Consider the following 18,320-nt stretch of genomic DNA (forward strand, 5'->3'; position numbering starts at 1 on the left):
ATTGAGAAAACTGTTTCTATATAGTTTTGTGTCATTAGAACATAAATATGCAATTTTCATCGATTTGGAAATTTAGGGGTAAGTTGTTATGGTTTTACTTTTTATATAAAAAAACAATGAAGCAATACAATTCAAAATTTGGAAATGTATTGTGTTAATGATAGGCCTCAATGAACAAATTCATTCATTCATATTTTATGGCATGGATGGTGTTATTTGAGACGATTCTTTTTAGCAAACACATTATTTTGCACTCCTGTGACATATGCATTAGGGATAAATACATTCATGTAGATAAAAAAAGGTATGATTATTGTGTGTCTGAACATTACTATAAGTATAATAATCAGACTATGCCACTTTAAATGACTGTTTTGACCATAAATTAGAGGTTATGTTTGGGAGGGAGACAGCTTTGTCCCATTTCATAAGTAGAAGCAAGTGAAATAGAACAATTTATAAGTAATATATTATATTACACCACGTGGTACTTGTTGAAGGTTGCTGCTCACTGAAACCTTATTTGTATGTAGCTCAAGATACGAAGCCCTGAAGATAAATTTGGTGACATCCACAGGTTTTCAAAAGTGTGTGGCCAGCTACTGATCTCATTTACCTGTATAACCCAAAACTGCCCCCCCCCCTACTGGGTGCATTTTCCCTGACAAAAGTGCCCCCTACATACCCTGTTGGATAAATTATCGAGCGTCCAGTTAGTCTCTGCATTGAAGCTCAAAATAAAGTTCATGTTCTGCTGCAGTTACTAACCTAAAGTTGCTTTATTACTCATTCCAGATAAAGGCCATGAAGACAGTGACATGTGAAATGGTACAGAGAACTGTGGAAACTTTCTTGAAGGAAGTTGAGACTTGGAAGATGCAACAGGGTGCAGACCTCCAGGAGATACGGAGATCACTGACAGCTGTTGTTGACATCTGTAAGGGTGTCCCTGGTTTGCAGGAGCAGATGGTGAATGCAATGAAGGCTCAAGAAGATCTTGTAGAAAGAGTTAGGAAGCTTGAAAATGAGATGAAAGGTAACTGTTATTGGTATTTTTGTAGTAGCTTCTTATGACTCAGTGATGATTTTGGTTTGAAATGTTTACCAAAACGGTCACAAATAAAATAGGGAGGGAATTTTCTCATATAAATGAATATAAATATTTATTTCTATATTTTCATTGTGTGTCTTAATTGGGATTTTGTATTGAATTTTCATTGTGTCAGATATAACCTTGTGTTATTTACATTACATTACATTACATTACATTACATTACATTACATTACATTACAGTTCCAATGTTTGGATGCACTGGCCCATAAACAAACTTGTAGCACTTACAATGCAATAAAACCTCAAAGTTACAGAAAATAAAGAGCAAGGCTCGTTTTATCTTTTCAGTTTCCGTAAGTCTATTGTTCAGATACGAAAATGCAAGGGATTTAGTAAGTTTACTGTAACATGACTTCATTGTTAACTTTGAAGTACCAATCAGCTTATTTCAAAAGAGGCAGTTGCTTATGTCAATAAAAGCGGGAGAGACAACACCGCTGTTTTTAATGGCCTAGCGCCCTCTCGTCTTTGATGCATGCCAATCCGAATGACAAAGTCCACTTTTTTCTGTAAAAACGTTGAAAATAAGCTCTAAAATCACAAAAGGCCCGCTTATGAGCATATCGCACCCCAGTGCACTTGTGCAGGGCCACAGTGTCGCTCTTCCCTCGTATCAATGTCTATCTCCCTATTTTGCTTCCTCCTGCCCCCCCCCATGATCAGTCTCCCACTCCCTCCCGGTCCCCGGTCCCTACTCTCTCCTCTCGAGATCTTCTCTTTCTAGTCTTTCCGTCTCTCCCTCTCCTCTCTTTCTTCCTCACCCCTCCCACTCTCGCTTGTTCAGTCTCAACTTAAGTAATTCCTCCTCCCTCCCCTCGCGAAATTTATCAGTATGATCCATGACTGAAAATAAGCTCTGCAAAAAATAAACATTTAAAATAAACCCGAGTCATGCATATAGGCCCAACCAATTATCAGATTAGCTTGCCATGAATAGAATAAATTATCTTTGCTCCAACGCAATTCTTTTGTATTGCATTTCAATATAAAACATGATTACCAAATCACCACTTGTAGCGCCTCATTGGGAGATATTTGACTATTTTAGATGCTCGTTTCATCGCCAATATGAAAGACTTTTGCTTATAACTTGGCAACATGGTTAGTATATATTTCAATGCAAGACTTTTTTCACGAGCCACTTACGTCTAGGCGTAAGTGCATATACCTAAACACAAGTCAATTGAAGCCGTTACAATTTACATGCAATTTAGGACCGTAAAATTTAGACTCTTCTTTTGTCTAGATTGGCACCCAACCGCACATCTCAAGGTTTTATGTAAAAAGTCAATATAACTTACCAAAACGAAAACTGAAATTCACGAGCTTCAAATTTTCAGTAACTAACAAAAGGCTAGAATAAAAGATTGGTCATACCTGGGAGACTACCACTTCAGAATAACAATGACTTACAAAAACTATTACGGATACGGAAACAGAAACTGAAAAGATAAAACGACGGCAAGTATCAATTTGATGTGAGGAAATAAGTACAAAAATTAAAGTTGCATAGACTTTGTTTGAACTAACATTCAGTTTGACATTTAATTGAACAAAATATGGACATCATAAAAAGCAATTATCAACAAAACAATAACTTCTGGTGAGGTGAGCTTCTTCATTCTTTGCATAATATATTTGATGTGATTGTGTGAAAGTAATACTGTTTACTTTTTTGTTTCACGCATGCAGCCCAAGGGACAGAAATTGACAGCATAAAGAACACACAGAAAGGTTAGTAACAAAAAATATATGTACTATTTGAAATTGTAACATGAATTTCATATGTGGTTGGCCAATTATATAAAATCATGTGTGTCATAATTATAATGTGCATAAAATAAATATTTATTTAAATATTTCCAGTGGTTCAGATAAAACTTTTGTCATAATTTGTATTGGCTTTGTTTGCCAAATTAATTAAAGCAATTTGCTAACAGTTTTAAAAGGTTATATAAAAGGGGTCCAAACTGATAGTTAACAAAGGTTGTAAATGAATTTTAAAAAACCACATATTTTGCAGGTTTAGTGCAAAGCATATGTACAAATCACATTACACATGAAAGCCATCTTACCTCGTACATAGGTTAACTTTAATTTTATGTAAAAATGGTGTATATAGTATGCATTCTCCATAGAGTTTTCAAAGCTCATGATGAGTAACTCAGTTTTTGAATTATATGTTTTTGGTCTTAAAGGTCCGTAACCCGATCGACAACATCATCCCCTCGATTGTTGTCATTGTTAATGAGTTTTTGGTATCACAAAATAGATCGTATTTTCTTATTCCTATTCGCTCCAAGTCGATGTATTTCCAGAGAAATCGGGGCTACCAATTTCTGGAATTCTGGACAGACTTATCGTACATAATTATAGTCTCCTCAACAGCTATTCTGTCCAATTAACTTAGACACCCGGTTTTTATGATTTATTTCGAAAGTTTTCACTTTGGCAAAAAGTCATGAAAGAAAAGTTGCTTAACACGGTCAGACCTAACAGAAATTATAAGTAACGCGATGGTGAAATATTTTTGTCTACTTTTATTCAATTTTGACCGATTTACAACAAGATATCTGGGTCCAGGCGAATATTCCTAATGACTTGTAACTTTTGATGGGATAATCTATTTACAGTAAGGGGTGTTTGAACATTGTAATCATGCACATTGGTCAGTGATACCACCTTTTTTTCTTTGATCTTTATCATCGATGCAATATATAATAATAGATGCTTTTACTAATTCACAATAATGGTGGTCTACTCAAATGCATTCAACAAAAGCATGTTTGCAATCTATCGCGAGAGTTCGTCTCACACACATAACAAATACACTACGATCATATAGTTTGATGACAATATTTGATTGAATGGACTGCATTGTGCCATGATTATACGGTGAAGGACACCGGTTCAAATCCTTTGTTTGGAGCCAATCAATAATTTCATGCACAACCTCTATTACTCAAAAGATGTCACAGTTGGTGCATTATAACAAATAATAGGGCAAGTTACTATGCGTCTGGAGTATATTGTGGATTATACTCCTCAAGCCAAAAGCATGCACAGTAGAAGATTCAAATAACTCGCCGAATTGTTGTAATTGGCTGAGGGACAGCTGGGATCACTGAGTTAATACACTAAGAATAAATATGCCAATTAAAAACACTGTCTGCATTTTATGAACTGAATTATAATGAACAAAAGGTTTTGGTGAGGAGTATAATTAATTTACTATTCATCCATTCTCTATCCAAAATCACCATACCTACAAATGTGTATAATGAGACCTTCCAAAATAATGGTACCCAACTTCTACCGGATTATTTGTAAAGTGTTGAGAAAAACCTTCCAATTTCAATAGAATTTCTTGTAAACTCTCACTCAATGCTTTGGAAACACAAAAATCCCGTTACGTATCAGCGAATGTTAACACTTTTCTTTCATGACTTTCTTTGAAAGTGGATATTTTTTCAAATAAGTAACAAAAACTGGGTGTCTAAGTTAATTGGACAGACAATAGTTTGGTTTCGCGTCATTCACATTGTATGAATAGAGCGAACCGCAATAACTGTTGAAGAGACTTCAGATACTATAAAGCTTTAAAAATTCCTTACGAAAATAGAAGCTGCCCGTGTGGTGCAGTTGGTTAGAGCGTTATATTTTTGTACCAGAGGTCCCCGGTTCAAATACCGGTAGTGATAGCTTTTATTTCTTCTCCATTTTTTAAACCCAAATTATTTACATTCATTTGAAATGTACATATTGCAAGGGGAAATATATTTGGTTTCTTTTTTTTTTTTTTTTTTACGAAAAAGAGTTTTTAAAAATCTAAATTTTCCGTTCAATACGGGCATTTCCAGCATTGTCGTCGGGTCATTTCTGTTTTGCTTTGTTATTGAGCTCTATTGCCATTATGCCATAATTTATATACAAAAATCATCATGAACGATATACAGACGAACACAAAAGACTGGTTGTGGGGAAATGTCACCGTAGTATTGGAATGTGTACCTAGTAGAGCTTGGGTATAATGTCAGTGCAACCAAGCACGCATGGCACATGACGAACGGGAATTACGGCACATGTTATTGCTTGCCTTCCCAGAATGCAATTCACGCATGCAAATTTTGCTATTTATTCATATTGACGCAGAAAATGCTCTCGTTTTTTTCACAAAGCTGCATAAAGGGGACAATATTTGATATTATATGTAATTTTAAAGGCAATCCATATCCAAAACCAATAGGGTTACCCTCCTTTAATATTAATAATAGTGGATCATGTCACACAATTACCATGTTCTAATTTTCAAGTATTTTTGTCATTTATTTCAGCTCATGCAACAGAAATTGGCAGCATAAAAGAAAACATGCAAGATACAAGAAAACTTGTAAAGGGTGCCCAGAAAGGTAAGCAGTCAATTATTGCTGTTTATATGCGATGCAATCTGGTTGATGGAGGCCAAAGGCGGGAAATTTGAAATTGAGATAAAGGCAAAAATATGGTGTAACAAACAATAAAATACATAAGAAAATAGGCATCATGAAACTTCAGAACTTCACAACCAAGTGTGCTAGACCTTTGGTGTTTTCAGTTTAAGATAGCCTAATGTTTGTATAAGGTAATAATTATAGTAACTCAGTTTTCAAAAATGCTTCCTTTGGCCTTGTCACATATGACCATGACAAACCTTTTAAAAGTAGACACGTAAGATACAAGAAAACTTGTGACGGGTGCCTAGAAAGGTAAGCAGTCAAATATTGCTGTTTATATGACCATAACAAACCTTTTAAAAGTAGACATACAAGATACAAAAAAAACTTGTGACAGGTGCCTAGAAAGGTAAGCAGTCAGTTATTGCTGTTTATATGACCATAACAAACCTTTAAAAGTAGACATGTGAGATACAAGAAAACTTGTGAGTGACAGGTGCCCAGAAAGGTAAGCAGTCAGTTATTGCTGTTTATATGACCATAACATACCTTTAAAAGTAGACATGCAAGATACAAGAAAACTTGTGAGTGACAGGTGCCCAGAAAGGTAAGCAGTCAATTATTGCTGTTTATATGACCATAACATACCTTTAAAAGTAGACATGTGAGATACAAGAAAACTTGTGAGTGACATGTGCCCAGAAAGGAAAGCAGTCAATTATTGCTGTTTATATGACCATAACAAACCTTTAAAAGTAGACATGTGAGATACAAGAAAACTTGTGAGTGACAGGTGCCCAGAAAGGTAAGCAGTCAGTTATTGCTGTTTATATGACCATAACATACCTTTAAAAGTAGACATGCAAGATACAAGAAAACTTGTGAGTGACAGGTGCCCAGAAAGGAAAGCAGTCAATTATTGCTGTTTATATGACCATAACAAACCTTTAAAAGTAGACATGTGAGATACAAGAAGACTTGTGACTGGTGCCCAGAAAGGAAAGCAGTCAATTATTGCTGTTTATATGACCATAACAAACCTTTAAAAGTAGACATGTGAGATACAAGAAAACTTGTGACTGGTGCCGAGAAAGGAAAGCAGTCAATTATTGCTGTTTAAATGACCATAACATACCTTTAAAAGTAGACATGTGAGATACAAGAAGACTTGTGACCGGTGCCCAGAAAGGTAAGCAGTCAATTATTGCTGTTTATATGACCATAACAAACCTTTAAAAGTAGACATGTGAGATACAAGAAAACTTGTGACTGGTGCCCAGAAAGGAAAGCAGTCAATTATTGCTGTTTTTATGACCATAACAAACCTTTAAAAGGAGACATGCAAGATACAAGAAAACTTGTGACAGGTGCCCAGAAAGGTAAGCAGTCAGTTATTGCTGTTTTTATGACCATAACAAACCTTTAAAGTAGACATGCAAGATACAAGAAAACTTTTGACAGGTGCCCAGAAAGGAAAGCAGTCAATTATTGCTGTTTATATGACCATAACAAACCTTTAAAAGTAGACATGTGAGATACAAGAAAACTTGTGACTGGTGCCCAGAAAGGAAAGCAGTCAATTATTGCTGTTTATATGACCATAACAAACCTTTAAAAGTAGACATGTGAGATACAAAACTTGTGACCGGTGCCCAGAAAGGAAAGCAGTCAATTATTGCTGTTTATATGACCATAGCAAACCTTTAAAAGTAGACAAGTGAGATACAAGAAAACTTGTGACCAGTGCCCAGAAAGGAAAGCAGTCAATTATTGCTAATTATATGACCATAACAAACCTTTAAGGTTATACAAAGAAACGTATAAAAAACGTATAAAAGACGTATAAAGTTGTTCTCTAAAACAGAGTTTTCTCAGTAATCAAATATCGCAGCAAGTGAAATGTTGGTGCATTGGATGTAGCTTAACATTTTTCTTGTGTGTTTATACAAATTTTTAGAATAAATTTGAAAATCCTTTGTTTAAAGCCGTTTTACGCACCATGTTCACAAGATCAAAAATGCGTTCCATGACGTTTTTTTCAAATGTGCGCCCCGTATAAAACCACGCCGAGTGATTGTTTTCTTCTTTTTTGTATTGTACTACAAATCGATTAAAGAAATAATGTTGCCATGGGGAAGAACCAAAAACAGTACCAATTAAATTTTAAAAGCCTGTTTTTGGGGAACATTTTCGAGAATCTCGCCTGAGAAAAAACTGTTTTGTGAAATTATCGATATCTTGATTACGGGACGTTAATTTAGACATCTGAATACCTACATTATTTCTCAACATTCTGCCAATTGCTATCCCATTTGATTTTCACTCAAATTGAAGCTAGTATTGCAAAAAACAAGGTTTTTCCTCCATCAGTTCGTTCAAAATGTCAGCGACGACATGCGTGTTTATTCTAAAAGCCATTGTGCGGACGCGATTGTAATCATGTAATTGCATCAAATTATAGTTATATATCCGCTTTGAGAACAAGTAATTGCGTAAGCTGTATGGCCGAGTGGATAGAGCGTTGCACTGGGAATCTGTTATGAAAAATTTTTGTGGGTTCGAGTCCCCGTGTGGCTGAATTTTCTTTTTTTTTCCTCTTTTCTCATTTTTACTTCCTTTCTTTCCTATTTTCTTTCTCCTTCTCTTTTTTCTTTTTTTTTTCATTTCTTTCTTTCTTTCTTTTTCTTTCTTTTTTTCTCTCTCTCTCTTTCTCTCTCTTTATTATTTCTTTATTCTTTCTTGCTTCTTTCTTTTTAGTTTTATTTGATTGATTCGCTGACTGCAGTGAATCGTGATTGATTGTTTTTCACTTTATATAATTCAGAAATTTGTAGGCCTGCTGTTGAATATTCTTCCCATTCGATTTGATAATTGCCTTTCGATATGATAATTGCCTTTTGATATTGTTGTTGATGTTATTGTTGTACCCTATTACATTGTAATCAGGGGAATAGCAGCATTGATTTATTTCATGTGAGATACAAGAAGACTTGTGACTGGTGCCCAGAAAGGAAAGCAGTCAATTATTGCTGTTTATATGACCATAACAAACCTTTAAAAGTAGACATGTGAGATACAAGAAGACTTGTGACTGGTGCCCAGAAAGGAATGCAGTCAATTATTGCTGTTTATATGACCATAACAAACCTTTAAAAGTAGACATGTGAGATACAAGAAAACTTGTGACTGGTGCCCAAGAATGTAAGCAGTCAATTATTGCTGTTTATATGACCGACTGGTGCCCAAGAATGTAAGCAGTCAATTATTGCTGTTTATATGACCATAACAAACCTTTAAAAGTAGACATGTGAGATACAAGAAAACTTGTGACTGGTGCCCAAGAATGTAAGCAGTCAATTATTGCTGTTTAAATGACCGTAACAAACCTTTGTGTGCGTAAAGATGAGTAAGACATGTGAGGCAACTTTGTTCTACATTATGTTTAAAAAAATAAAATAATGTGGAATGTTTGTTTTTTCCCCAAACACAAGAAAAATACTCAAACATAAATCTTTTTTATATTTTATTTGAAGAAAGCTATCACTTTAATGTTTTAAACATGTCAAATAGACTTCTTCCTAGCTTTGTCTAGGACAACATACAGGCTAGTATTTTGGATTTATTTAATGGGAACAATTGCTATTGCCCCGAAACACTGCTACCTGTATACAATGCAAGCATCACATGAAACAGATTTGATTTCTTTTTTGTCATTTTCTATTTTGTCCTATTGCAGAAGAACAAGATATGGTTCACAATTGGAGGCAGAGATTGAAAGATAAGTACAGAGACGAGAAAAGATTGATACGCTTTGGGAGAGGTAGCCAGAAAATTGCAGATACTGATGATATTTTTGTTGATCTTTCTCTTGATATTGAAAGAAATAACAATGTCAAGGAAATCCCACATACAGAAATGAACCAGTTTCATACCCATCAACTAAACTCCTACATGTATGTAGATCTTTTAAGCTTACAAATACTTAAAAATAAACCACACCATCACATACTTGTACATGGGTCTGCTGGTAGTGGTAAAACTACATTACTCTCAAGAATTGCATGTGATTGGGCTAGAGATGATACTGATGCTCGTGCATGTGGTTCAGAAATGCCAAAGAAGCCATCTTGGGGTCAGTTTCAACTTTTGTTTCTTTTGGACATCAAGAAAATCAAAGCAGGTAGTAGCTTAGAACAGGCAATCCGAAGTCAGCTTTTACCTGGCGAATCAGTGGATAGTCTAGAAAGAGTGATTAGTAGGTTAGGCGATAAGTGTGCAATCCTTCTAGATGGGTATGATGAAATGCAATCAGGGGTTGACACAGATGACTCGGCTTTGTGTAGCCCACTCTTGGGTACATGTTTTGTGATCATAACCACACGACCTCATATGTTAGACCACTTTAGTCGCAGTCCTGACAAATCTCATTATGCATGTATCAAGTTATCAGGGTTCAGTTTTGAAAGTTCTATCCTCTACATCAAAAAGTTTTTCAAAACACAAAAGCAAGAATGTGGATCAGAACTTATTCAAAAAATAACCACAATACCTTTGCTTCGTACGCTGTCATCATTTCCAATATTGCTTGTCATGATGTGTATCCTGTGGGATTCTCAGAAGAAAGAAATTACATTTAGAAGTGTAACTGGTTTGTATCAAGAAGCGATAGGGTATCTGAATAGGCCTTTTACCAACCAACAATCTTCTGGCAAAGATATTGATTCTATTTTTGATGTTCTTGGTAAACCAGCTTTGGTTAGTTTGTTGAATAACAAGCTTGAAATTGACAGCGAAGAGTTTGAAGATGAAGAGACTTTGAAGAAAGCCTTTCAGATAGGCTTAGCATACAAGGAAGAATGTGATCCGGAGACATTGGTTTATTTCATTCATAAAACTTTTCAAGAGTTCTGTGCAGCAAAGTATCTGGTTAGTCTGGCAGTGAGTAGTGAGAGTCGGAGTAGTAGGGACGAATTTCAATCTCATCTGCAGAAAATTGATGAGGAGAATGTGTATGAGATGGAGTACCTTCTCAGATTTGGATGTGGATTGAATATTCAAGCTGCTGAAATGATTCTATCTCGTGTTGTCAATGTCCTTGCTGTGTCTCGTGATAGGTACGGGGATATGTATAGTACAGGTGAATGGTATCTTCCACTTACATTATGCTATGAAATTGAAACAAATACACCAACTTGTGTAGAAATGCAGCAGCTGAGCTCTGTCTCAAACAAACTTGCAGTTTGTGGGCCCAATTGTGTCCTTGCAATTAATGGATCTGATGAGGAATTCACTTTTATTTTCAACTATTTTGTTGACTCTGGTTCCTATGGGTGGTTAAAATATGTCAAATTTCTTACACTTAGACAGTTCAATTTGGACCCAAATGTGCTGTCTAAGTATCTTGAATGTCTTGAATCATTAGAAATAGTCAGCATATCATCAGGAAGATTATCAGGTGCCCTGGATTATAGTGGCTGCTTCAAGGCAATAAAAAGTTTTTCTGTCTATAGTTGTACAATTCCAGGTAATGTGTTGCAGAGGCTGTTGAGTTGTATGCCAGTTCTACAAACAGTTGATTTTAATCACATTAGTATTGATGGTAGCTTTGAATCAAATGTATGTTTTCAATGTGACTCTGTTAATAACTTATGGATATCTGACAGTACAGTTGATGCAAATACAGTGCTAAGATTGATCAGTGACATGTCAATCAAAGATGTGAGGCTAAGATGTGTGACCCTGACAAATGAGTCCCTCATTGATGAATCAATTTGCTTTCCAAGAGTTCAGCAATTCTTGATGGAAAATAGGATGCAATCTAGTAGATCTAGTAGTGATGGTCCACCATATCAGATGGATCCAAGATTTGCATTGAATCTTCTTTCTCGCATGAAGGCTCTTAGGAAGTTGGAGCTCGGTGTGAATCTTTCTGGTGAATTCAATAGCAAGTACCAGCTCAATTTACAAGTGTGTAAACACATTAAATTTAACTCCTGCAAGTTCAATATTGAAATATTGTCAAGATTTTTAGCCTGTATGCAGTCAGTTGAGAGAGTTACTTTGGATATCGAAGAACACATAGGTGAATTTGATGGAAATGTGCCATTATCACCAACATGTGACTCACTCAAAGTACTGAAGATACGTCCACAACAGTCATCTGATCCCAAGCTTTGGACAATCAGTATTAATGCTTTGGTCAAAGGTCTACATTGTATGCCAGGTTTGGAAGTGTTAAACCTTGGCAAGTCACATATTATTGGGGACTTAGATCCAGATATTCCAAAACTGCAAAGCCAAATCAAAACATTCCAGATGACCAATGGTAGCCTCAGTTCTGCCATGTTTGCAAATATTCTTAAAATGTTGCCATATGTGGAAGATATGACAGTTGGCAAGTTGACTGATGATCCTGGTGTTATAGACAAAGTATGCAAGTCACTTACGGCATTTGACATATCTGCTTCTGATGATATTACCATCCAAGTAAATACTGTAATTGGGTTTATTGCTCATATGCCATCTTTGGAAGATATAACTGTAGAAAAGATCAGTGATGAAAATGCAAAGGTACATGACAGTATGCATGCAGATGGCAAATCTGTCAAAACAATCCATATGAAACATTGTTCATTCCATAATGTTGATGTCATTATCAGACTCCTTAGACATGCAGAGAATGTCGAAAAAATAACTCTGGAAGATGTTGCCATCAAAAACAAGACAAGTTTGGAATCGGTTATTACGTGTGAATCAATGGAAGATGTTCATATGAAATATGGCTCAATCAGTGAAGGTGCATTGATGAAGTTGCTCTGTTGTATGCAAAAGCTGCAAAAATTGACTTTGCATGATTTGACAAGTGAGGTTACTGATTGGCACGCAGTCCTGTGTGGTGATCTTGGAGATTTGACAGTGTCAGGGAGTGACTTTAATGCAAGTACACTTGGACACCTCATGCAATGCATGCCTTCTTTGCAGAAAATTCTGATGAAAAACGTCAAAGTAGAAGGTGAAATAGATTCCGATGAGGGAATCACATTGAGCCGCCTTAGGGCATTCCGAATGGAAGATAGTTCCATTAGTGCTGACAATCTGTTGATACTTACAAATTGTTCAGCACCTACAACAGTAGACCTGAATTCAACCAATATCACTGGAGAAGTTAGCACAAGAACCTTGGCACCATGCAACTCTGTGCAAAAATTCAGCATGTGCAGTGCCACCCAGGGATTTACTAGTTCCAGCTCTTGCAAAGTTCCTGCACAGTCCTTGTTTCAGTTAATAGGATGCTTAGTTTCTTTAAAGGAACTACACATTTATGGAGTCCAGATAGAAGGTGAATTGAATATGGACATTCAATTTAGATGTAAGAAACTGAAGAAGGTTGTTGTGAAAGGTGGTTGTGTTAGTTCCAATGCATTTGTAACATTCTTAGGGAATGTAGAGTCCATTGAAACTCTTGTTCTTGGAAACTCTACAGGTGAGATTACTGTGGACAGCTCCACATCTTTGAAACTTCTCAAAGAATTTGACATGCTTCAAGATAATCCTGCAGGTACATGTGGTGGAGATAGACTGATAAAGTTCCTTCAGATAATGCCATCACTTAGGAGAATGTCAATTAGAGCTCCAAGTGTAACAGATTTAGGAACAAGCACTGGTCTGAAATGTGAGCATCTTCAAGAGTTGGACATAGGTGTGACATTTTGCGACTCATACATAAATAGAGCTAGGGGCAACTGTACTCTTGAAGCTGATACTGTACTTAAATTCTGTGATATATCACCAAATTTGGGTACCTTGAAGCTGACACATGCAAAAGTAGCAGGTCAAGTAAAGATGAGCAGTACACATTTGACTAGCTCTCTCACAGTTTTACTTATGGTATGTGTTGCAATAACATCAAAGAACCTGCTTCAGTATCTGAATCAAATGCAAGCTCTTGAAAGCCTCACACTGGAAATGATTGATCTTGCTGGTGTGTTAGAATCAAATTCAACTCTGGTATGCAAGTGTCTGAAAGTATTCAACTTGTCGGGACCCAAAGAAAAGAATCCTGTCAAAATTAGTGCCACAATGCTGGCAACAATGCCATCCCTGGTCCAGCTGAAAATGAACAGATTTGAAGTCATAGGAGACTTGGATTGCAACTTGCCAAATCTTGGGAAGTCTTTGACTGCAATTCATCTTTCAAATGGTAAGATCCACTCTGTTTCTTTCTCCAAGTATTTACTTTCACTTCCATGTCTCAGGAAATGGCACATGGATAATATCAATATGAACTTCCCAAATGTTTCAACAAAGTCTTTATCACTTCACGAGTTCCACTGTGATATATCAGATGTGAGGATACTTGTGAGAATTCTACAACATATGCCATACCTGAGAAAGATAGATATCCCTTGCTATCTAGAAGGTACTTTCCCGTCCGATGTGCAACTGGAGTGCAAGTATGTGAAAGAGCTAAATTGCAGATCATTTGATAGCTGTAAAGTTGATCTAAACACAATTGTATCACTACTGCACTGCATGCCATCACTTGAAAAGGTACTATTTCAGTTGTTCTCATGTAGATTCTCAGGAGAAGTACCTCTGTACAGTAAACTTACATGGAAAGAACTGAAGGAGTTCTACTTGATAGGATGCTCCGGTCAAGCTGACATGCTAATGAGGATTCTGACCAAGATGCCAGCTCTTGAAACATTGAGACTAGATCATGTTAAAGGTGATTTAGACCCTGCACAATTTGAGTCATTGAAATCACTAAATACATTCATAATAGATAAGCTTGCCATCACTGCAAATGATTTGCTGAAACTTCTGAGTTGTATGACTTTGCTAGAAAATCTCAAAGCTTGGGATGTAACAGTTACTGGTGATGTTGAGGAGCAAATGCCATGTAATTCCCTATCAGTGTGTGAAATAGTAGATGGAAAGTTCAATGTCATCACCTTGCTGAACATTTTAGAATGCATGGTTGTGTTAACACAATTGTCTCTAGAGAAGGTTCAATTGGATGATAGTAGTTCAAGTGTTGCAAGGTCAAAGTGCAAATTGTGTCTAAGAGAACTGAACTTGACTAATATGAAACTTGAGTTTAGTACTCTGATGTGTATGCTAGAATGTATGACCAAGCTCAAGACCGTGTCATTTGACCATGTTCAGATCCAGGGAATGATAGGTCATGATCAGTACAATTTATGTGTTTCTGTAGAGGTACTGGTGTTTTCAAGTCATGGTCAAGCTTTAAATGCCAACATTCCACTGTTACTTCTGAATTACATGCCATGCATTGAAAAAATGACACTTGATGCAGACCTAACTGGTGAAGTAGATGTCAATATTCACCCACAATGCAAGAAGTTGAAAGATTTCACACTGGGTGGACGTGGTGATGTAAATTCTGTTGTGCGATACTTAAACTGCATGCCTGTCCTGGAGAGGATAAGCCTGAATCTAACACTAACAGGAGAATTAGAAGAAAATATGATGATAACTTGCCAAGGAATCAAGGAATTCACAAGTCAGGGTATGATCAAATTGTCATTTCTTGAAGAGTTACTGGCCAAACAAGAGAGCATAACAAAACTATGCATCAACTATTTTCATTGTGACCTGAAGACCAGTGACAAGTTCAAACTGATGTCAATTATCAGATCAGTGGCTTCAACTCTAAAGGTTCTTGAGTTAGATGGAATTGTACTGGCGAATGATATCAAAAGCTTGCCAGGTGATTTAATGAAGATCTTGTCTGCATGTCTTCATGACCTCCACAAGCTATGTCTGCCCAATGCTGATATGACTGAGGTGCAGTGTGAGCAGTTACTGCAAATGCTTATCAAGGTGGGTCTGTCGATGTCATTTAGAATTGCCCATTTTATCACAAATGCAGAGTCACAGTCGGGAAGCTTTTTGCCTCTACAGTGGATAGATCTATCTGGCAACACAGTTTCAAATTCCATTGGAAAAGTAGTCCTGCTAGTAACTTACTTGAGGAACTTACGAGGTCTGAGTTTGCGCAAGTGTTGTCTGGAAGAACATCATTTCAAACAGCTAGGCCTATTACTTGCAAGCATGAATAATCTGGAATATCTAGATCTTTCAGAAAATGATGGTGTCTCGTGTCTATTCACTTCAGACTTGTCAAAGTTCCTGAAAACTATCAAGGTGCTAAAACTTAGCAATACTGGTATTGGTGACGAAGATTTACTTCACCTCTCGTTGACCCAGATGCACTGTTTGTTGGAACTTGATTTATCAAACAACCCAATCGAAAACTATGGAGTAGAGATGCTCATGAAGTCAGTGGGTCATCAAGGCACAACACCAGATTTATCTGATACATCTGCAGATACCAATGATTCTGGTGGCATATGCTCAGCTGCTACCAGTGCAGTGTCACCGCCATTGATTCTGCTCAAGAAACTCAGTCTATGTGGGTGTAAATCCATTGGTGCAAAAGGTGTGGAAGATTTGTTCACAAGTCTAGTAAATTTCCCAGACCTAGAAGAATTGGATATAAGTGAAATGTCCTTTCCTGGCTATGAATGCCTGCCTTTTCCAAGACTTTGTGCTTATCTGAAAGTCCTCAGAGAACAACTTGACCCAGCATTTATGTTTCATGATATATCACTCTCTCGCTATGAAGTTGATGACATAAAGGCAATTCAGAAGTATTCATTTGATGAATAATTCATACACTCTTAGATTGGGAGAACCAATCAGAGCAAACGTTAGGAAATGCGAACCCTGCATTGATTGTGTAGAATGCACGAGTGTGTGCTCCGCGTACTACATTCAGTGCTCTCAGACGCATTCATTTTTCTTGCAGGTTTATGCATTTACATTGGCTTGTATTTTCCAACATTTTTTTATAAAAATAGCAAAAATCACAGGATTTTTTTCTTGTATATGAAAAATGTTAATAAATGAGTATCACTTGTTGATTCAAGAAATTGCACAAAATAATAAATACTGAGATGCTGATGCATTTAATGCACTCCCTCACTGCGGGGATTGTGCATTCGACGCATCAACATCTTAGTATGTGTGCATTATATTTTGAACAATTTCGCTCCCAACAAGTGAGCATTTATTAACCTATAATCCATCTCAAATGTTTGAATTAAATTGAAACATAAGCAGTCTACCAACTCAAACTTTGTATAAGCCAATTCATATGAGAAAGTAATATCAACCCAAACTTTTTAGAAACCAATTAATTCATGAGAGAGTAATATCAGCCCAAACTAGATAGAAGCCTGCAACTCATATGAGGAAGTAATATCAACTCAAACTTTGTATATAGAAGCCAATTCACATGAGGAAATAATATCAACCCACACTTGATAGAAGCCAATTCCTATGAGGAAGTAATATCAACCCAAACTTGGTAGAAGCCCATTCATATGAGGGAGTAATATCAACCCAAACTTGGTAGAGGCCCATTCATATGGGGGAGTAATATCAACCCATATTTGGTAGAAGCCAATTCATATGAGGGAGTAATATCAACCTAAACTTGGTAGAAGCCCATTCATATGAGGGAGTAATATCAACCCAAACTAGATAGAAGCCAACTCATATGAGGAAGTAATATCAACTCAAACTTTGTATATAGAAGCCAATTCACATGAGGAAATAATATCAACCCACACTTGATAGAAGCCAATTCCTATGAGGAAGTAATATCAACCCAAACTTGGTAGAAGCCCATTCATATGAGGGAGTAATATCAACCCAAACTTGGTAGAAGCCCATTCATATGGGGAGTAATATCAACCCATATTTGGTAGAAGCCAATTCATATGAGGGAGTAATATCAACCCAAACTTGGTAGAAGCCAATTCCTATGAGGAAGTAATATCAACCCAAACTTGGTAGAAGCCCATTCATATGAAGGAGTAATATCAACCCAAACTTAGTAGAAGCCAATTCATATGAGGGAGTAATATCAACCCATATTTGGTAGAAGCCAATTCATATGAGGGAGTGATATCAACCCAAACTTGGTAGAAGCCAATTCATATGAGAGAGTAATATCAACCCAAACTTGGTAGAAGCCAATTCATATGAGAGAGTAATTTGAACCCAAACTTGATAGAAGCCAATTCCTATGAGGAAGTAATATCAACCCACACTTGATAGAAGCCAATTCATATGAGGAAATAATATCAACCCACACTTGATAGAAGCCAATTCCTATGAGGGAGTAATATCAACCCAAACTTGGTAGAAGCCAGTTCATATGAGGGAGTTATATCAACCCAAACTTGGTTGAAGCCAATTCATATGAGAAAGTAATATCAGCCCAAACTTGGTAGAAGCCAGTTCATATGAGGGAGTAATATCAACCCAAACTTGGTTGAAGCCAATTCATATGAGGGAGTTATATCAAACCAAACTTGGTTGAAGCCAATTCATATGAGAAAGTAATATCAGCCCAAACTTGGTAGAAGCCAGTTCATACGAGGGAGTTATATCAACCCAAACTTGGTAGAAGTCAATTCATATGAGGGAGTAATATCAACCCAAACTTGATAGAAGGCAATTCATATGAGGGAGTTATATCAACCCAAACTTGGTAGAAGACAGTTCAGTTCATATGAGGGAGTAATATCAACCCAAACTTGGTTGAAGCCAATTCATATGAGGGAGTTATATCAAACCAAACTTGGTTGAAGCCAATTCATATGAGAAAGTAATATCAGCCCAAACTTGGTAAAAGCCAATTCATATGAGGGAGTAATATCAACCCAAACTTGATAGGA

This window comes from Amphiura filiformis, chromosome 20, assembly GCF_039555335.1.
Source record: "Amphiura filiformis chromosome 20, Afil_fr2py, whole genome shotgun sequence".
Taxonomy (NCBI): Eukaryota; Metazoa; Echinodermata; class Ophiuroidea; order Amphilepidida; family Amphiuridae; genus Amphiura; species Amphiura filiformis.